This window comes from Ornithorhynchus anatinus, chromosome 13, assembly GCF_004115215.2.
Source record: "Ornithorhynchus anatinus isolate Pmale09 chromosome 13, mOrnAna1.pri.v4, whole genome shotgun sequence".
NCBI classification, from domain to species: domain Eukaryota; kingdom Metazoa; phylum Chordata; class Mammalia; order Monotremata; family Ornithorhynchidae; genus Ornithorhynchus; species Ornithorhynchus anatinus.
Window position 1 is genome coordinate 24,733,774 of NC_041740.1, and position 22,434 is coordinate 24,756,207.

The following is a 22,434-nucleotide window of genomic DNA, read 5'->3' on the forward strand; positions in this document are numbered from 1 at the left end:
TTTGCAATTCTAAATTTCCTGGGAGACCCTCCTCCTCCCCCCCGGGAGCCTATAATGGTCCAACTGAACCCCAGGCCCTAGGAAGATGGGATTCACCTGGGACCTTGGAAACGTGTCCTTGGTCCCAGGCCTGTGGCTTCCAGTTGGTGTGGAGTGGGGGTCGGAAGGGGAAGGCGGCTTCCTGAATCCCAAAGAGTTGCGCAGCCACAGAATGGGATGGTTGGAGTGATGCCCGAGAGTTTTTCCAGACATATCTTAATCCTTCCAAAGCCGATTAGAAGATTTTTCTCAGGATGAAAATTGCTTTTAGTTAACAGAAAAAAAAATTGATTTTTTTTTTTGCACTTAAGAGTAGAAATGATTTAAGAAAGAAAATTGACATTGTGGTGCCAACTGAACAAAACAGATGCTCGGGAAATGTGAGCTTTGATGTCTCCTTTAGCCCACATGGGGCACCTTCAAGAAAAGGCTGGATTATGATGACATTAGCACTCTCTCTCTCTCCTCCCTTCCCCTTTCCCCTCTTCCCCGCCTCCCCAGTCCCAGCAATGAGGGTGAGGATTTGGTTTGTAGACATGATAAAAGGGGAATTAGTTTCTGCTGCTAATACTAATAATACCGATTCTAATAATACTAATAATTGTGGTATTCGTTAAGCCTTACTTCGTGCCAAACATTGTACTAACCACTGGGGTAGATACAAGATGATGAGAATGGTATTTTGTCACCATTTTACTACCATTCAATCCAACAATCATTAATCAATGGTATTTATTGCGTGCTTACTGTGTGCATACAAGATGATGAGGACAGGTATTTCATCGCCATTTTACTACCATCCAATCCAACAGTCATCAATCATTGGTATTTATTGAGGCTTACTGTGTGCAGAGTACTGTACTGAGCGCTTGGGAGAGTATAATACCAAAGAGTTGGTAGAAATGCCATACCCACAACGAGTTTACCATCTAGTGCTGTTACTATAGCTCAGTGTCACTTCAGCCCAAAAGGATAGAGAATGTCTGTCTCTCTGTGCGTTTTTTCCCCATGATTCCCCATTGCTCCTGGAGAGTCCCTCGAGAGTTGTTCTGATTGGACAGGTACTTATCAACCTCTGTATCAAGCAAAAACTCCTCACTATTGGCTTCAAAGCTCTCCATCCCCTATGCCCCCTCCTACCTCACCTCTCTTCTCTCCATCTCCATCCCAGCCCGCACACTCCGCTCCTCTGCCACCACGAAAACCTCCTCATTGGGCCTCGTTCTCGCCTGTCGTGCCGTCCACCCCTAGTCCACACCCTACCTCTGGCCTGGAATATCCTCCCTCCTCACATCCGCCCAAACTACCACTCTTCCCCTCTTCAAAGCCCTACCAAAAGCTCACCTCCTCCAGGAGGCCTTCACAGACTAAGTCCTCCTTTTCCTCTGCTCCCCCTTCCCTCCCCATCGCCCCGACTTGTTCCCTCTGCTCTACCCCCCTCCCTGCTCCACAGCACTTGTGTATTTATGTACATATTTATAATTCGATCTGTTTTTAATAATATGTATATATCTATAATTCTTTGTATTTATAATGATGCTAATAATGCCTGTTTACTGGTTTTGACATCTGTCTCCCCCCTTCCTGACTGTGAGCCCACTGTGGGCAGGGATTGTCTCTATTTGTTGCTGAATTGTACTTCCCAAGCGCTTAGTCAGTGCTCTGCATACAGTACGTGCTCAATAAATATGATTGAATGAATGAATGCATCGTCTATTTCCAGGGTGAAGACTCTCCCAGCTATAAGCCATTTAGCAGTCAGGTGAGCTGTCACCTGCAACAGCCAGGACTCATCTGTCTCCAGGGAAGAGTCAGAGTTCAAGTGTCAGCTCCAAGAACATCCCAGCGTTCCTCGCTCCTGTCAGGATGCTTCCAGCTGGTTCACCTGAGAATTCCCATGTAAGTTTCCACCACCCACCTCTGTCTTGAAAATTATGGAATCTTATTCAGTGGTTGCTGGTGGATGAAGTTTGAGTTCCCTAATGCCTGTCACCTCTGCAACCTAACATGGTTTTATGGTTGAGAAGCAGTGTGGCCTAGGGGATAAAACCCAGGCCTGGGAGTCATATGGACCTGGGTTCTAATTCTGACTCCTCCACTCATCTGTTGTTTGTCCCTGGGCAAGTCACTTCACCTCCCTGTGCCTCAGTCCCGTCCTCCAGAGAATGGGGATTCAATACCTGTTCTCCCTCCTACTTAGACTTTGGGACCTGATTATCTTGTGTTGACCCCAGTGCTGAGTACAGTGCTTGGGACATAGTAAGCACTTAACAAATACCACAGTCATTATTATTATTATTATTAAGTGCCTGGCACATAGTTAGTGCTTAACAAATACCACTAAAAAAGAAAAAAGGAGTTTACAACTCAGAGGACTCTGGCCGCAGAGAACAAGTTATCTAGAAAGCTCTAGCTGGCTTGGGACTGGTGGTCTTGGACCCACGGCTAGCTGGCACTGGGGTGTCTGTGGGCAGGGTGCCCTTCTAGAGACGACTACTTACATTGTGCTGCACTCTCCCTAAAGTAAATTTGATTGATTAAGTTTAGCACAGTGCTTGGCACATAGTAAGCACTTAACAAGTAATAATAATAATGTTGGTATTTATTAAGCACTTACTATGTGCCGAGCACTGTTCTAAGCGCTGGGGTAGACACAGGGGAATCAGGTTGTCCCACGTGGGGCTCACAGTCTTAATCCCCATTTTACAGATGAGGGAACTGAGGCACCGAGAAGTTAAGTGACTTACCCACAGTCACACAGCCGACAAGTGGCAGATCTGGGATTCGAACTCATGAGCCCTGACTCCAAAGCCCGTAAGCCCGTGCTCTTTCCACTGAGCCACGCTGCTTCTCCCGTTATTCTATTAAGTGCTTACTATTGGCAGATCTGGGATTAGAACCCAGGTCTTCTGACTCCCAGGCCTGTGCTCTTCCCACACATTTGCAGTATGTCATTGCTTTGACCCTTTGAAATCTGAATTTGTTCTGACTTTCCTTATCCCTCTATCTACCTCAGTTTTATCCTTGAAACCTTCCCGTCCTCTTCTCCACCTAAGTGCTTAAAAATATTATTATTAGTATTAGCATTATCCTGCCTTGCTCTGGCAAGGCTTGAGGACATCCCAGGGGGTTGGAAGAACTCTGCCACTGGTAATAAATAACATAACCGCAGCAGAGCAATAGACCTTCGATAATGTATCGCTGCTTCCCGGCAATAAATTCTACGAGGAATGCTTCATGGGGAGGCAGCCTCCGATTTAAAAAATGACACCGCTTTCTCACCAAAGTTGATGCATCATTCTTTGAGCCGCGAGAGGCTGGGTGGAGTTGAATGCCAGGGTTCAGTTTACACATCAGAGAGGTGAGGATGATTTTGTGGTGGAGGGAGGGAGGGGAGAGGAGGATGTGTTTCTTTCTGTGAGACTTTAAAATCCATGACAATCCATCTGAGATTCACCCTTCCCCCAGGCCCCAGGACTCCCTATCTAATCCCTAAATCCCCTCTGGGCAGGGATTGTCAATACCTATTGTTTTGTAGTGTAATAATAATGAATAATTATTCGTTAAGCACTTACTATGTACCAAGGTATTTAAGTGCTTACTACAAGCCTGGCACTGTTCTAAGCACAGGGGTAGATACAAAGTTATGAGGTTTAGACACCATCCCTGTCATTCATTCATTCAGTGGTATTTTATTGAGTTCTTACTATGTACAGAACACTGTACTAAGTGCTTGGGAAAGTACAGGATAACAATAAGCAGTAACATTCTGAGCCCACAGCGAGCTCACAGTGTAGAGTGGGGGAGATGGACATCAATACAAATAAAATAAATTACAGAAATGAGCGTAAGTGCTTTGGGTCTGGGAGGGAGGAAGAGCCAAGGGATAAATAAAATGACAGATATGTACATAAAGTACTGTAGGGCTAGGAGGGGGGAAGAGCAAAGGGGGCAAGTCAGCTCTAGGCAAAAGGGAGTGGGATATGAGGGAAAGAGAGGCTTAGTCTGGGAAGGCTCACAGTCTAGGTTGCGGGAAGTATGATTTAATCCAAATTTTACAGATGAGGAAACTGAGACACAAAGAAGTGAAGCGACTTACCCAAAGTCACAGAGCAGATAAGTGGCAGAGCCTGGGATTAGATGCCAGGGCCTTCGACTCCCAGGCCTGAGCTCTTTCCCGTAGGCCACACTGCTTCTACTCTCCTAAACGCTTGGTTCAGTGCCCTGTACACACAGTAAGTTCTCAATAAATACCACTGGTGATGATTGATTTGATTCACTGATCCCACAGCTTCTGATGGGCGAGTCCCACTCACCCTGACTCTTTGTAGACTGCCTGGTCTCATAACCTCTTTTCTGGCCTGGCAAAAGTTCTGCTTGCAGGAAACCTCTGTTCTTCCTCACTGGGTGAAAGGTGGTCACTGAGGGGGCTGGTCTCGCTACTCTGCGTTTACTGGTTGGGTGCCGTCGGAGAGTGTGGACCAAACATCATCAACATCGTCATAAAAAAATAAGAGTATTTGTTCAGTGCTTCCTATATGTTGAATGCTGTGCTAAGCACTCGAGTAGATATAATGCAATCAGATAATAATAATAATTGTAGTATTTGTTAAATGCTTACCATGCGCCAGGCACTGTGCTAAGCTCTGGGGTGGATACAAGCTAATCGTGTTGAACGCAGTCCCTGCTCTGTGTGGGGCTCACATTCTCAAGCCCCATTTTACAGATGACGTAATTGAGGCACAGAGAAATGAAGTGACTTTCCCGAGGTCCCACAGCAGGTAAGTTGTGGACCTGGGATTAGAACCTCAGTTCTTCTGACTCCTAGGCCTGTGCCCCAGTGGGGCTTTCTAGTGCGATGAGAGTTTGGGCCAAATTTAGAAAATCAATCAATCAATAAATGGCATTTATAGAGTGCTTTCTGGGTGCAGAGCATTGTACTAAGAGTGCTTGGGAGAGTACAATATAACAGTGTCGGTAGACACATTCCACGCCCACTACGAGCTTCCTGTCGAGAGGGAGTTTACAGTCTGAAGACAGCTCCAGGCTCCCTGGGGAAAAGATGGCCAGAATTCCAGAGAGGGAGGGTGATTCCAGGACAGTTTGGGTCACCACTGGAGACCTCCTCCAGCCCATCCCTTGTCTTCACCAATGTGGAGCTCGTCCCCTCCCTCCACGCCTACACATTCAGGGGCACCCCTTCTCCTCCTTCCTCCGTCCCTGCCCCCCAATTACCGATTGCCAGAAAAGGCCTCACCCATACAGGGGAGGTGGGCATTTTCTGGAAACCTGGCAAGACTTACCCTCTCTAAAAGAAACCCAATATGGCACTGGCTGGGGGGCAAGCCCCCCAGTAAGACTCAACTTCCGATTAGACTGTAAGCCCGTCAAACGGCAGGGACTGTCTCTATCTGTTGCCAACTTGTTCATCCCAAGCGCTTAGTACAGTGCTCTGCACATAGTAAGCGCTCAATAAATACTATTGAATGAACTTCCCTAGGGGCCTTGTTTCCTTTCACTGAAGGCTCCTGTGTCCACTCCAAATACCTGGCATTAGAAGGAGCGGGCAGAAGTCAGAGCTAGGAAATCATGGGATTGAAGACTGTAAGCTCATCTCTAGTCTGTAAGCTTGTTGTGTGCACAGAATGTGTCTATTTATTGTCATATTGAACTCTTTAAGTATTTAGTACTGTGCTTTGCACACAGTCAGTACTCAATAAATACGATTGAATCAAAGAGCAGAGCAAGTGACGTAATAATAATGATAATCATGGTATTTATTAAGCGCTTATTAGGTGACGAGCATTTTTCTAAACACTGAGGTAGATGCAAGGTAATCAGGTTGGTCAGAGTCCATGTCCCACAGGGGGCTCCCAGTCGTAATCCCCATTTTCCAGATGGGGTAACTGAGGCACTGAAAAGCGAAGTGACTTGCCCAGGGTCATACAGCAGACAAGTGGTGGAGCCGGAATTAGAACCCATAACCTTCTGACTCCCAGGCCCTTGCTTTATCATGGTTTTGCAGAGACACTTGAAGTTGAAGCCACTTGAGAATTGATTCTGACCGACTCATTGTCTTTGTTCTTCCTAGCTGTACTTTGTTCTCATCTCCCCTAATTCATGCTGTTCCCTCAATTTGGAGCTCCCTTCCCTCCCCATATCAGACAGACCACAGCTCTCATTACATTCAAAGCCCTCCTGAAATCTCACCTCTTCCAATGTGCCTTCCTCAACTGATGTCCTGGCATTCTGATCCATAGCATCCTTTCAGACCAATTCTTGCAGTTATCAATTAATCAGTAGTATTAATTAAGTGCTTTCTGTTTTATTCCCTCTTTAGACAGAAAGTGGTTTGGAAACAGGGCATATCAAACAGTCGATCAATCAGTGGTTTATACTGAGCGTGAGCAGTGCACTATACTAAATGCTAGAGAGAGTACAATAGAGTAGGCTGACATGATCCCTGCCTTCAAGGAGCTTACAATCTAGCAGGCATCTCGAGCTGGCAAAAAATAAATTGCAGGTAGGGGAGATCACCGACTATTAGGATATGTACATGAGTGCTGTTGGGGATCAAAAGTACAGAACATAAATGCTTAGGTCGGGGAGGACTCAGGGAAAAGAGGGATAAAAGTCGGGGGAGGTGAGAGGTTAGTCAGGGAGGCCTTCTGAGAGGACCTGTGATTTTAGGAAAGCTTTGAAGATGGGGAGAGTGGTGGATTGTTGGATATGAAGAGGGAGGAAATTCCAGATGGGGGGAGGGTGTGAGTAAGGTTTGATGATGAGAAAGTGAGGTACACTGAATAGGTTGACATTAATAATAATAATAATAATAATGACAATATTTGTTAAGCGCTTACTATGTGCAGAGCACTGTTCTAAGCGCTGGGGGAGATACAGGGTAATCAGGTTGTCCAACGTGAGGCTCACAGCCTTCATCCCCATTTTTACAGATGAGGTAACTGAGGCACAGAGAAGTTACGTGACTTGCCCACAGTCACACAGCAGACCAGTGGCAGAGCCGGGATTCAAACCCGTGATCTCTGACTCGCAAGCCCGTGCTCTTTCCACTAAGCCATGCTGCTTCTCATTAGAAGAGCTCAGTTGTAGTGGAAGAGGAGCAAGCATAGGTCTTGCCTCGTCGTACGTTGTCGAGGCGTCTCCCACCCATAGCGACTGCATGGACACATCTCTCTCAGAATACCCCACCTCCATTTGCAGTCGTTCTGGTAATGGATTCATAGAGTTTTCTTGGTCAAAATACACAAGTAGTTTTTACCATTGCCTTCTTCTGCACTGTAAACTGGAGTCTCCGCCCTTAACTGTCTCCCATGCTGCTGATGCCCAATACAGATGAATTTTGACTTGTAGCCAATTACCTTCCCCTCGCTAGCCACAGTCCAAGCTAGGATTGGAATGGGTAGGCCTCTGCTTGTCTCTCCCTCCCATAGCCGAGACTGGCAGAGTCCTGGGAACTCTCCAAGTGCAACCTTGAGAGGGTCAAGGCCACCTTGCTTCCCTTTTTTCATGGCATCCCTCTCCAGGAAGTATCATCATCACCAGCACCACCATTACAGTCGTCACCGCCGCCATCACTCCCATCATCCCTACCGTCACCATCTTGATCATCATCCCCAACATCATCACCACCTTCATCCTCACTACCATTGTCATCATCTTGAACACCTTCACCACCTTCACCATCATCACCATCATCATCTTTATCATCATCACCGCCACCTACACCATCATCATTTCCAGTCAATCAATTGATGGTATCTGTTAAGCACTTCCCATGGGCAGAGCACTGTACTTAGCACTTGGGAGAGTAAAACTACAGTAGCGTTGGTAGACACGTACCCTGCCCACAAGGAACTTACAGTCTAGAATGGGAGACACACATTAATAGGAATAAATAAATTATGGATATGTACATAAGTGCTGTGGGGCTGAGCGTAGGATGAATATCAAGTGCTCAAATGATACAGACCACCGTAAACTATCACTACCTCCACCATCATCATCACAGTATTAATGGAGAGTCCTGGTAAAAGAGAACTACAGTGACTTTCTAGATTGTAAGCTCATTGTGGGCAGCAAATGTGTCTGCCAACTCTGTTGTATTGTACGCTCCCAAGTACTCTGTACAGTGCTCTGCAAATAGCTAAATAGCACTGATAGGTCGATTGACTGGTTGATGGCACTGACCGACTCTGGGTGCAGAGCACCGTACTAAGTGCCTAAGGCCTGTTCGCAAGCATAAGGCCTGACTCTGATCTTGAGGAATGTTAAAAATCAGGTCAAAACACTCAGCTCAATGGGACACTCAGGCTAAGACTTTCCAGTTGAATTCTCGCAAGAGAGTTTCAGAAAAATCTACTATAACTGCTTATAAGCAACAGGACCAGGCCCCCCAAAAGCACATTTTATCTCCCTTTGACAAGTAAATGACTTTAAATCATTCAACTTTACCTATAGCCATCCATCTTTAAAGAAGGGGGCATACATTTGAAGGGAAAACGTTCAAAAATAATGAAATTAGTGTGCAGGCATTTAGATGTAATTATCAAGCTGGCACACTACACATTTCAATTAGGCTTTTCATTATGATACAATTAGCTCAGCATTCACATTCCATTAAGGGTGACATAAGCTTTTCCTCTTTCTTGAGCTTTAACAGCCAAAGTCACTATCTGCACCTTCTTTTCCTCGTGATTCAGGTTGCCGGTTCAACCCTCAAAGAACTAAGGGACCTCAGAAGTAGAGATATCCATGATTTAACAGAGGATGCCTCTGTTGGTGTGATATGATCTCTTCGCGCTGAAATGACTAAAGTGAAATGGAAATGTGAAATGAGAAATAGCGTGGCCTAGTGGAAAGAATACGGGCTTAGGAATCAGGAAATCCGGGTCCTCTTTCTGTGCTCCCCACTTCATTCATTTATTTATTCAGTCGTATTTACTGAGTGCTTACTGTGTGCAGAGCACTGTACTCACGACTTGGGAGAGTAAAATACAACAGTAAACAGACACATTCCCATCCACAACAAGCTTACAGTCTAGAGGGGGAGACAGACAAAATAAATTTTAGAGTCAATTTTTTTCCCAGGCTGCTGTGGATTTTGGTTGAATGTTTTATTGTAATTAGAATGGGGATGTTTATCTAAGAACAGTGTTTTTCTAACCTTCAAGAGTAAGATCTAAACAGTACACAACAAGTCAGCAGTTGAACCCACCCGCTGAGTGAACTGATGGAAGCCATAAAAAAAATAAAGTCAACAAGTAATTATCGCCACATTGGCCACCCCCTATGGCGAGGATTTCAAAGAATAACTTTGTGCGAGGTATCAGAAGAACATCCTCTGCCTCTGTGGGTGGAAGAGTACCTTCCCACAAGAAAGTCACAGTAATAGTTGTAGTAATAGAATTTATTAAGCACGTTGCAAGGATAGAGCACAGTAGATAGAAGATAATCAGATTGGACACAGTCCTGTCCCTCATTTGGCTCAGAGAAGCAGCGTGGCCTAGAGGATAGAGCACAAGACTGGGAGTCATAGGAGGTGGGTTCTGATCCTGGCTCTGCCACTTGTCTGCTGTGTGACATTAGGCAAGTCACTTCACTTCTCTGGGCCTCAGTTACCTCATCTGCAAAATGGGGATTGAGTTTGCGCCCCATGTGGGACAGGGACTGTGTCCAACCTGATTTGCTGGTAATAATAATAATAATATTGGTATTTGTTAAGCACTTACTATGTGCAGAGCACTGTTCTAAGCCTGGGGGAGATACAGGGTCATCAGGTTGCCCCACGAGAGGCTCACAGTGTTAATCCCCATTTTACAGATGAGGTAACTGAGGCACAGAGAAGTTAAGTGACTTGCCCACAGTCACACAGCTGCCAAGTGGCAGAGCCGGTATTTGAACCCATGACCTCTGACTCCCACGCCTGCGCTCTTTCCACTGAGCCACACTGTTTGGTACCCACCCCAGTGCTTTGTACAGTACCTGGCACATTAGTAAGGTCTTAACAAGTTCCACAGTTATTATTATTGGTGCTGGGAAGACTTCCTTCAGCAGGGTCAAATTACTTCTGACGGAGTTAAGTATGGCTGGCTGGAGCAGGGGGAGATTTGGGGTGTACGTTTCTTGCGATCACCATAGGTATAGTAGTAGAGGACTGTCCTGAGTGTCTGTTGTGTGCAGAGCATTGTGCTCATTATCTGCTCTGTGCAGAGCTCTGTATTAAGTGCCTGCTGAGTGCAGAGCAATATATTGAACATCTACTGTGGGCAGCACACTGTACTGAGTGTCTGTTGTGTGCACTGTACTTACCGATCATCTACTATGTTCAGAGCACTCTGCCCACTGTGTGCAGAGCAGTGTACTGACCAACTACTGTAGGCAGAACAGTGTACTGAGTGGCTTTTGGGTGCAGAGCACTGTGCTTATCAATCAATCAATTGAGGGTATTTAGTGAGCCCTTACTTTGTACAGAGAACTGTATTAAGTGCTTGGAAGATCAACTGGTAAGAGCAGAGCTCTATAGTGAGTATCTGTTGTGTGCAGAGCAGTCTACTGATCTCATGGCTTAGTGGATAGTGCACAAGCCTGGAAGTCAGAAGGTCCTGGGTTTGAATCCTTATGCTGCCACATGTCTGTTGTATGACCTTGGTCAAGTCACTTCACTTCTCTGTGCCTCAGTTACCTCATCTGAAGAATGGGATTGAGACCATGAGCCCTGCAAGGGAAAAGGGACTGTGTCCAACCTGATTTGCTTGTATCCGCCCCAGCTCTTAGTATAGTGCCTGGCACATAGTAAGCGCTTAACAGATATTACAGTTATTATCCCTCTAGGCAGTGAGTTTGTCGTGGGCTGGGAATGCATCTGTTTGTTGTTGAATTCTCCCAAGTGCTTAGTGCAGTGCTTTGCGCACAGTAAGCGCTCAATAAATACGATTGAATGACTCTACTGTGGCAGAGCCGTCTACTGAGTGCCTGTAGTGTGCGGAGCCCCCAACTCGGGTTTCCCGAGACAAATCAAGTCAATCGCCACCCTCCAAGGTTACCCACTTCACCTTAAACCTGCCTGATAGATGAAACAGGGGCCACCTGAATTGGAAAATGATTTCAAACTACTCCAGTTTAATTAAATCCAGACTTTCACCATGGGTATGACTCTTAAATATTTATGGGAAAGCTTTTGTGCCTGTTCAAATTCAAATCTGTTTCTATTTTCCAGATATGTGAGTCATAATATTTAGCCTGAAATCCGACTTCGTTCATTCACAATAAAAGACCCGTCAAGGGAAATATTCTTAAAGGGATGGTGTGGAGGGAAATTATATCCTGAATTGTTAAACGCACCCGTCTCCGCCAGCCGGAGTCCATGGTGGCTGGCAAGCCTCTTCAAGCTTTTGTTTCCAATGAGCTCCAGCCCAGACTTAGTTCCCTCATGTGGTTTCTATAAGAGGTCAATCTGGGATCTGGAGGCTGGACCACTCGATAAACCAGCTTGATAATAATAATAATAATAGTAATAATAATAATTGTGGTATTTGTTAAGCGCTTACTCTGTGCCAGGCACCATACTAAGCACCAAGGTGGAGACAAGCAAAGTGGGTTGGACACAGTTCCCTGACCCATATGGGCTCATAATCTTAATCCCCATTCTTCAGAGGGAATTGAGGCCCCGAGAAGTGAAGCGACTTGCCCAAGGCCATTCAACGGAAAAGTGGTGGATCCGGGATTAGAACCTGGGACCTTCTGACTCCCAGGTCCATGCTCTTTTTAGATCCTGTATTTTAATTTTAATTGCCTAGTCTCCCTCCACCTCAATCAGCCATTGATTGATTGATTGATAAAGATATGGAAGTGTCCTGAGGGGTTGTGAGTACTTAAGTGCCTCTGACAGAAAACTCTCCCGCTTGGTCCTGGAGAAAAATGCCCACATTAATCGAGATCACAGGGACCTAGTAAGGCAGGACAGAGTTGAACATGGACACCCCTTACAATTTTCCTAGGAAATCCTGGAAACACTTGATTAAAAAGGAGGCCAGCTTTGAAACAACTCCCTGCATATAATTGGCTTCTGAAGCACACTTGAGGTTTAGACATTTGCTTTTCCTCTTTTGCTTTTCCTTCAAAGCTTTATTAAAATCACCGCTCCTCCAAGAGACCCTCCTCAGTTAAGCCCTCTTTTCCCCCATTCACTTATTTCTGCATCGCCTAAACCCTTACACCTGTACCCTCTAACCACTTGATACTCACTCCGCCCTCAGTCCATAACATTTATGTACCTAAGAAGCAGCATGGCCTAGTGGATACAGCATGGGCCTGGGAATCAGAGGCCCTGAGTTCTGATCCCGCTCCGCCACCTGTCTGCTGTGTGACCTTGGGCAAATCACTCAACTTCTCTGTGCCTCAATTACCTCACCCGAAAAATGAGGATTAAGACTGTGAGCCCCATGTAGGACAGAGACTGTGTCCAACCTGATTATCTTCTATCTGACCCAGCACTTAGTACAGTGCCTGGCACATAGTTAGCACTAAACAAATACTATTAAAAAATTAGCCATCTTACAACCTACCTTCTTGTTATGGGAGAAAAGTGGTTAGGTCTAGGGAAGGAGGGGATGCATATAAGGGCCTTGAGAAGTAGTTGTGGGCAGGGAATGTGTCTTCCAAGAGTTTAGTAGAGTGTTCCTCACACAGTAAGCGCTCAATAAATACCATTGACTGACTAGTCGGGTCAGGTAATAATTTCTGTCAGGCATACCAGCTTCCACGGTCTGGTTTACATCACCACACCGGCCCTTTCTTCTTTCACCCTACTACTACTAATAATATAATAACTGTGGCACACATTAGGCACTTACCATCTGCCAAGCACTGTGTTGATGGCCTCCTCTGACAGTTCCGGGGGCAAGCGATTTGCCCAAGGACACACAGCGGAAAGCGGCAGAACTGGGATTAGAACCTATATCCCCTGGGAAGTGGTTTTCCATGCTCTTTCCAATGGGCCACGTTGCTTCACCGTGTCCAGAAGGTTGAAGTGAATTTATGTTGGGTCTCCTTTGTGTGGGCAGTTTCCTGGTGTGGACATTACCCAGATCACTGAGGGCAGACTCATTTTCTAGCCCATTCCGATTGTGAAGCTTGAGGTGTTGCTAATTAGAGTCAGTGAAGCAAATTAGATTCCGTGTTGTGAATAAAAACCCCAGTTAATCACAGCCAGCCTCGGGAAGAAATGCGAAAGCTCACATATTTAAATAAGGTTTCAAAATATGTCCTTCGCTAGAAATGTGACAGGGAATGTTAAAGGGCTGTTATGGATTACGACATTGGGTCTTGAATTTTCAACTGTCCTCAAGGAGATTATATTCCAGCGGGGTAAGCAGGCCTAAAAGAAATAACCAGTAGGAAGATGTAATAGAGTATAAATTCTTTACTGATATATTAATGTCTGTTTCCCCCTCTAGACTGAAAGCTCGTTGTGGGCAGGGAATGTGTCTGACAACACTGTTGTATTCTCTCAAGCATATAGGACAGTGCTCTGAACCTAGTAAATGCTTAATTAATATAATTGCCTGATTGATGGCCGTGTTGGGAGGGGTTATGAATACTTAAGTGCTCACTAAAGTGGTGCACACAGTCGAAAGACAGAGAGATCCTTTCCACTGTATTTTATGGGTCAGTTCTGGTATTTTGGAAATAGATGAGGATGGAGATTATGGGCAAAAATGACTGAATTAAGAAGTTCTTAGCAGCTGCCCAATAGAGTCAAAGCTCTTTTTAATATGCCCCTAATACACACACTTTTTACTACTCTCTCTTCTTCAATGTCTTTTAAAATCACATCCCCTGTCAGTCAGTCATATTTACTGAATACTTATTATGTGCAGAGCACTGTTCTAAGCACTTGGGGGAATAAAATTAAGAATAAAGAGACACATTCCCTGCCCACAACGAACTTACAGTCTAGAGTGGGAAAGAAATAAATTAAAGAAATAAATTCCAGGAGGCCTTCTCTGATTGTTTCTAATCTCCCCACTTTATATTCCCAACTGTCATGTTAGCACTTCTGCTCCTGATCAGTAGTATTTACTGAGTGCTTGCCATGTGCGCAGCCTTGTACCAAGCACTTGGGAAAGTACAATACAGGAGTTGGTAGACACATTTCTTCCCTCCAGGGAGTTTACAGGCTACAGTGAGTGGTAGACATTAACATGAATTATAGAGAGGGGAAATAGTAAAGTATAAGAATATGGACATGTACTCCTCTAAGCACTTAACTATTTTCAAGCATCCTCCAACCCCAGAATGAATACATTCATATTCTTATACTGTATTAAATCCTCATATCTGAAATTTATTTTAGACTCTTACTCCCCCAACTAGATTGTTAGCTTCTCTAGACTCAACACTCATTGGTACTCTCCCAAGCACTTAGTATAGTGCTCTGCACACAGTTAAGTGCTCAATAAAAAAGCAGAGAAGCCATGTAACTTAGTGGATAGAGCACAGGCCTGGAATCAGAGGGATTTGGTCAGAAGGACCTGAATCAGAAGTGGCTCTGCCACTTGTCTGCTGTGTGACCTTGGGCAGGTCTACTTCACTTCTCGGTGCCTCAGTTACCTCACCTGTAATGTGGAGATTAAGACCGTGAGTCCCACGTGGGACATGGACTGTGTCCAAAATGATAATCCTGTATCTACCCCAGCACTTAATACAGCGTCTGACACATAGTAAGCGCTTAACAAATATAAAAATCAATACCACTGATTGATTGATTGAGGCCAGGTCAACTAATTCAACTGTTTTCTTCCAAGTGCTTACTACAGTGCTGTACACATTGTAGGTGCTCAATATATAGGATTGATTGAGGTCATTGCATTAGCATAAGGAGACAAGAGAGTCTTAATGCCAGGCATTACTTGCTGAGGGCACTTGGGCCTTAGTCCCCACTGGGCGTATGATCTCAAAAGTTCCTGAAAACATTTCAGAACTCACCTCTCCATCTTCAAGCAATTGTATTTATTGAGCACTTACTGTGTGCAGAGCAGTGTCCTAAGCGATTGGGAGAGTACGATAGTACAGATACATTCCCTGCCCACAATGAGCTTACAGTGTAGAGGGGAAGACAGACATGAACATAAATAAAAAAATTACAGACGTATGCATGTAAGTGCTGTAGGGCTGGGAGGGGGATGAATAAAGGGAGTGAGTCAGGGTGACGCAGAAGGGAGTGGGAGAAGAGGAAAGGAGGGCTTAGTCAGGGAAGGCTTCTTGGAGGAGATGTGCCTTCAATAAGGCTTTGAAGGGAAGGAGAGTAATTGTCTATTGGATATGAGGAGGGAGGGCATTCAAGGCCAGAGGCAGGATGTTGGCAAGAGGTCGGTGGCAAGATAGATGAAATCTATCCCCCGACCCCGCACTTCCATACTCGGATGACAGCAGCACCCCTCAGTTCTGAAATCGACTCTCCCCAAATACCTGATAGAAAATTCGAGTTTCCACCTCCCCGCCTCTCTTCGTCTGCTCGGTGGCCCCACTCTGATGAACACTGAGGTTGAAACCACAACCTAATTTTCCTCCCGACAAGCTCAGCCTGAAGTCATCATTGCAGTGATTACTTTGCACCAAACACTCCTATTGACCCAGTGCTGGAGACACCATTGATTCCATGTCCTTGGGGTTTAATAATGGGAGTCCACTCCCACCCCCCACACCCGAAATCAATTGATGCAGATTGCTGTTTACCGATGACTCTGAACCCAGGACTGCTGCCACGTAGAATTGCGGAGTGCTAGAGTACGACATCACCCCCGCATTTTTTCTCTGTGAATGTGGGCAGATGAGTTGTATAATTTGTGATATTCGTTCAGCGCTTATTATGTGCCGGGCACCTTTCTAAGCACTGGGATTACAAGCCTCCTGGGTTGGGCATGGTCCCTGTTCTACATTCACAGGCTGCAGGAAGACGGATGTGTTCCCTCATTCCCATCCTGGGGTCTCCCCACCCTGCCTGGAATTCCCATGGAAACGTAGTCCAGGGTCTAGAGGGGGCTATCTTGCAAGAGAGGTTATTAATATTAAGGATGGTATTTGTTATGTGCCAAGCACTAAAATTAGATTGAGAATATTCAGGTCGGGTATAGTCCCTGTCCCACATTGCTGGGGGGCGGGGCAGGGCGGAGAAGGGCGGGGGGGTGTCTGTTTCCTCATCTGTAAAATGAAAGAAAATATCTGTCTTCCTCCTACTTACACCCTAGGCCCATATGGGACAGGGACTGTGTAAAGCTGATTATCTTCTAACTAACCTATTGCTTAGTACAGTGCTTGACATCTTTCAGCCCACCTACTGGAAGAGGACAGATTTCCCATTTCCACCAGCCTTCTCCTCTCCCCTCATTTCTCAGCCCCACCTCCTGCGTAATCAGATCCCTGAATTTGGATTATCATTCTGGGCACTTTCTGCATTAATTCTCAACTGGCTGACCCTCTTCATCTGTAATTATTACCATGAAGGTTTGGAATATCATTAAATTCTTCTCACTGACTGCATTAACTTTAAAAGGTAATTTGATTAATTCTGCCAGCCACTGGTAGGGAGATTTAACACCTCGCAGAATTTGTGCATTATCAGTATTTTGCAGCCATGAGATCTGAAAGATAAATGCAAGCCCGGGAGACTAGATGAGAGAGCAGGGCTGTTTCACTGAAAGATTTTAAGTAATTTCGTTAAGCTTTAAAAACAGTGTTCTAAATTGTTTTTCTCGGAATTACAAACATATCATTCGTCAGTATTCCCCAGTAGCCCTGATCTAATCATTTGTCGTTGCTGTGGAACCCATGCATTGGTAGCACAAAGAAAAAGGGGCTTCACCTGGGAAAACGCTGGGACCTGGGACCAGCTAGAATTATCATCTGCCTGTTACTGAATAATAATAATAATAATGATAATCATAACAGTAATAATTATTATTATTGTATTTGTTAAGTGCTTACTCTTTTCCAGGCACTGTGATAAGGACTGGCGTAGATACAAGCAAATTGGGTTAGACGTAGCCCCTGTCCCACATGAGGTCACAGTCTTAATACCATTTTAAAGATAAGGGAACTCAGCCCAGAAAAGAGAAAAGACTTGCCCAAGATCGCACAGCAGACAAGTGGTGGAGCCGGGATGAGAACCCAAGTCCTTTTGACTTCCAGGCCCGGGCTCTATCCACTAGGCCACACTGCTTCTCATCGTGGCAGGCTCGTGCATCCTTTCCAGGGCCCTGGCTGTGGAGAGACTCTGGCTGACTTCCCCTACCCAAACACCCTGACTGCACACCTTTGCTCTCAACACAACTCACCCAAGCCTTTGGGCAAAATTGGCACCTGAGTTTCTGGGTGCATTTGGTGGTCCTATTTGGATCGAGTCTCTAATGACACCTTTTTTGTCTCAGATGGAGCCCAGTGCAGTTAGCCATGGGTATTTTTCTTGAAAAATGCATTCTTACAGGCCTGGAGCTTCCCCGGGAGGAGGGGGTGGAGGGAGCCCTTTGTCGTCGTGGTCGACCTTTTTTTGGTGGTTCGGTTTCTTTTCGGCCACGCAGTAGCTGCAAGCAAGAGCCAAGCTCTCTCTGCAGGACCTAATGCATTTCAATAAACTTGTCACTTTATCGAGGCTACGCTTGGGGAGTTTCGAAGACTTGTCTGTGCATTTCTAAAGCATAAATAATTGGAGGTACTTTCCTTCGATAAAGAACTATGTGAGTTTCTAAATCTCCCTTCCATCAGCCTGATGGATGTCGAGAGACATTCTCGTTTCCAGTTCTTCATACTTATCAATCCTTTAGGATTCCCCCAGTTTATTTTTCCACATGGGCACTGGTGGGGAAGGTGTCAGACTCTGAGGTAGATGGAAGAGGAGAAAGCAGGGTAGCCCTGTGTGGACAGAGGAGAGGAACGAGCAGGATTCCTAACTGTTTGGTCCAAGCTGGTTAATAATGATCATAATTGTGTATTTGTTAAGTAATTACTACGAGCCAAGCATTGTGCTTAACACTGGGGTAGATACAAGATAAATTAGGTCCCAGCTGGGGCTCAGAGTCTAAGTATCCACTCCTCATTTTACAGATGAGGAGACTGAGGTACAGAAAAGTTAAGTGACTTGCCTAGAGTCACAGAGCAGGTGAATGGCAGAACTCTGATCTCTCCCTGGGTGGTGGTTCTTGGGCTGTGATTCAGGGTCTCCCCATTTCCATAGCAACCCCCACTGATTTTTGTTTTGACCACCCCGCCCGCCAAAGTGGTCGCTCTAAGGGTAGCCTACGAATTGGACTTCAGATCTGAACTGATGTCCACAAAATTTCCATCACTGCTTTCTTTAGGAAGCAGAGTCACTTCGTGGAAAGAGCATGGGCCTGGGAGTCAGGGGAAATGTCTGGGTTCTAATGGCAGCTCTGATGCTTACCTGCTGTGTGACCTTGGGCAAATCACTTCACTTCTCTACGCCTTAACTTCCTCAACTGTGAAATGGGGATTCCACACCCATTGCCCCTCCTACTTAGACTGTGAGCCCCTATGTGGGACAGAGACTGTGTCAACCACATTAATTTATAGCAGGAGGCGGTGACAGAGTTTGAGGACTCTTCTCTCTTCCTTCTCTTTCCTTCCTCCACCTCCTCCCCTTTGCCCGTTTGCACTGCTCCACTAGCTCTGGGTGCCCCGGTTCCACAATGTGTCTGTTTATTGTTTCAGTGTACTCTCTCGAGCACTTAGTACGGTGCTGTGCACAGAGTAAGTGCTCAGTAAATACAATTGAATGAATGAATAGGTGGGCAGAATTTGCCTCCCGGTTCCCTGTCTTTAAATTCAACTCTGGCCTGAGGAGATGAATGGTGGATGGATAGAATCAAGCTGGAGTTACAGCCTGAAAAGGTGCCAGCCTCAAAGACAGAAAGGAATGGAATCTCACCACTCCCTGAGTCTATTAAAACTCTTGAACTGAATAAATCTCTGCCCATCGTAAGACCAACTCAATAGCCGCATCCCACATGCTCTCCAAATGAGATGAGATGGAGTTCCGCTCAGGGGTGGGGACTAGTAAAACTCTGTTTGGAGGCTGGAGGGAAGGAGCTCTGCTCTAGAACCGGGATGCTAGAGCTCTGTACGGGACCGAGATAGTGGCATTTTGTTCAGGGCCGGGATGATGAAGCCCTGTTAAGGGCTAGGAAGATGGTGCTCAGCTCTGGACCTGGATTCCCCTTGGCTCGCAGGGGAATGTGACAATGAAATTAAAGAGGAATTGCTCCCCCAGTTCTAGCTAGTGAGGATGCAAAGAATAGAACGGTCTCTAGAAGACACTTGCAGATGGGAGGCTTAATTTATAAACTACTAGTTTCCTGCAAACAGCTCTGGAAATGTGGTAGGGTACATATATTTATGTTGTTTCTACCCCCTCCTTGCGGAGCCTTTCCTCTTTAACTTATATTTGGTATACACAAAAAAGCATTTTCCTCTCTCTCTCCCTCGCACAGACACCTGCATTCACACACCCACACACGTGCACACACTGTCACACACACAAGACACACACAGAGAAACACATGTTCCAGTCAAATGAAAATCCTGGTTGCAGGGATTGCCACACTGGTAGTCTGAACCTCAGAATCCCATCATTTGATACCTGGGTGGGACCTGAAAAGTTATGGTAGAGGGAGAAGTGGTGATAATAATAGTTGTAGTACTCTACAGGAGAAGCAGCATGGCTCAGTGGAAAGAGCATGGGCTTTGGAGTCAGGGCTCATGAGTTTGAATCCCAGCTCTGCCACTTGTTGGCTGTGTGACTGTGGGCAAGTCACTTAACTTCTCTGTGCCTCAGTTCCCTCATCTGTAAAATGGGGATTAAGACTGTGAGCCCCACGTGGGACAACCTGATTCCCCTATGTCTACCCCAGCGCTTAAAACAGTGCTTGGCACATAGTAAGCGCTTAACAAATACCAACATTATTATTATTATTATTACTCATAAGAGTATTGACAGTAATATCAGTAGCAATATTAACATCAGTATTATTATTAGTATATCAATATGCAATATTAATAATATTATTAGTATATTAATTAGCTTAGTGGTCTGCAACGATCCAGCATCCTATTGGCCATAGGAGCAGCATGGCCTAGGCCTGGGAATCAGGTCATGGGTTCTAATCCCTGCTCCCCTCCATGTCTGCTGCGTGATCTTGGACAAGTCACTTCACTTCTCCGGGACTCAGTTCCCTCATCTGTAAAATGGGGATTAAGACTGTGAGCCCAATATGGGACAGGGACTGTGTCCAACCTATCTTGTATCTGCTCCAGCACTTAGGACAGTGCCTGGCACATAGTAAGGGCTCAAGAGATACCACAATAACAACAATAATAATCATAGTAGTAGAACAGTGGCAGATCTGGGTTTAGAAGCCAGGTCCTTCTGAATCCCAGGCCCGTGATCTATCCACGAGGCCCCACTGCTTCTCCGCTGATTGGTTGATGCCGCAGGGCCTGGTCTGCCATTTCATTAATTGCCACCATCACTGCCACCTCTCACTCCCACCCTTCTCCAAAGCCCTTCTCTCTAGCTGTACTTAGTACAATGTTCTGCACACAGTAAGTGCTCAATAAATACTACTGAATGAATGTGCCCAGCACTGTGCTATGCACTAGGGTAGATATCATGGCAATCAAGTTGGACACAGTTCCTGCCCCCCCGATGCTCTGTCCTAAGTGTATTCAAACCCGATGCAAGGGTGATTCAGAAGGGAAGAAAATAGGATGGGGAGAGGAGAGGCTAATCGGAGAAGGCTTCTGGGAGGAGATATAATTTTAGTAGGGCTTGAAAGATGGTGTAAGTGGTCTGTAGGATATGAAGGGGGAAGGAGTTTCAGGCAGGAGGGAGGATGTATGCAAGAGGCGGATGGTGCGAGAGATGAGTAGGGTGGTATCAGAGCAGTGAAGTTGGTGAACCGTGTATCAGAGATACAAGGAGCAAGGATATGTAAGGAGGAAAAAGGTGGCTAAGTGCCTCTGCTACCTCATCTGTAAAGTGGGGATAAGAACGTGAGCCTTATGTGGGACAGGGACTGTGTCCAACCTGATTAACTTGTTTCTACCCCGGCACCTAGAAAAGTGCTTGGGAAATAGAAAGCGCTGCACAAGTACAATGGTGATTATTATTATTGCTATGGCATCAACTCTGTCCTTGTCTTGCACACACTACCTCTTATTTACCTCCATTTTCAGGACTCAGTGAATGTCTGGAGACCACAGGGAGATCGGAAGAAGGGCTGGTGGAAAGGCATTCCCTTGTTTCCCATTGCATTCAGAGCTGCAAATGTTCTCAAGGTGGCAAGTGAGAGGAACAGCTGTCCGTACACCAAATTGTCATAGGTCGCATGCTCCAAAATCCCCCGGGAATCTTTCCCAAAATACCAACTCACGCCCCCCCGGAAGTTTGCGAGTTCTATCCTCCCACGGGGTGCTGGCATCCCAAATGCGGCGGTAGGCTCCAGGAAGCTCGAGTTCTGAGCCAAGTTTGGATGCTCAAGTTGGGGGTGGCAGCAGTATTTGTATTTGGCCCTGGCATAGCCCACAGCCTGGCTGCCCGCACGTGGGCGTGAGAATGAACACAGCCCTCTCGCTCCCCCGCGCCCCCTCGGCTGGCATGACGTCCCGACTGCAACCGCGGCCGGCAGAGAAAGGCTGTTTATTAACCCTGGTGTGGATTGGGCCCTCGTGATTCATGGGGTGGTCATTTGGGCCCCATTGGCATCATGGTGCCAGAACAGAGAGTCAGCCAGTCAACTGTATTTACTGAGCGCTTACTGTGTGCACCGCACTGTCATAGGCGCTTGGGAGCGTGCAGTATGATAGATACCTGCTCCTCAGGGGCAGGGGCCACATCTTTTGCTTCGATTATACGTTCCCTATCATCCAGTGTGGCTTAGCAGATAGAGCCTGGGCCTGGGAGTTAGAAAGTTATGGGTTCTAATCCTGGCTCTGCCACATGTCTGCTGTATGACCTTGGGCAAGTCACTTCACTCTGCTTCAGTTAGCTCATCTGTAAAATGGGGAATGAGACTGTGAGCCCCATGTGGGACAGGAACTATGTCCAACCCAATTTGCTTATATCCATCCCAGCGCTTAGTATAGTGCCTTGCACATAGTAAATGCAGAACAAATACCATAATAATAATAATAATCCAGTACAGTGCTCTGCACACAGTCCTCTCCACACAGCAGGTGCCTAATACAGTGCTCTGCATTAGTAGTTGCCAGGGAGATGCTTTGTTCACAGGAGGTGTTCATTATAGTGCTCTGCACACAGGATAGAGTTCCTCATAAGCAGGTGCTTAGCAGTGCATTGTTTAC

General features: G+C 45.9%; 1 protein-coding gene, 1 long non-coding RNA gene and 1 other non-coding gene across 5 annotated transcripts in view; 1 reads left to right on the forward strand and 2 right to left on the reverse strand.

The window, feature by feature from the left end:
- The window catches only part of LOC114816269, a 57,091-nt gene extending 55,159 nt beyond the window's left edge, over positions 1-1,932 (forward strand). The window contains exon 3 of the long non-coding RNA XR_003764032.1: positions 1,763-1,932. This is a non-coding gene — a long non-coding RNA (uncharacterized LOC114816269). The remainder of the gene's footprint in view (positions 1-1,762) is intronic.
- The window catches only part of LHFPL3 (LHFPL tetraspan subfamily member 3), a 159,747-nt gene that overhangs the window by 49,242 nt on the left and 88,071 nt on the right, over positions 1-22,434 (reverse strand). The window lies entirely within an intron of this gene.
- On the reverse strand, positions 7,403-7,540 carry LOC114816285. Its single transcript, XR_003764050.1, has one exon. It is a non-coding gene; the product is annotated as a small nucleolar RNA SNORA7 (small nucleolar RNA).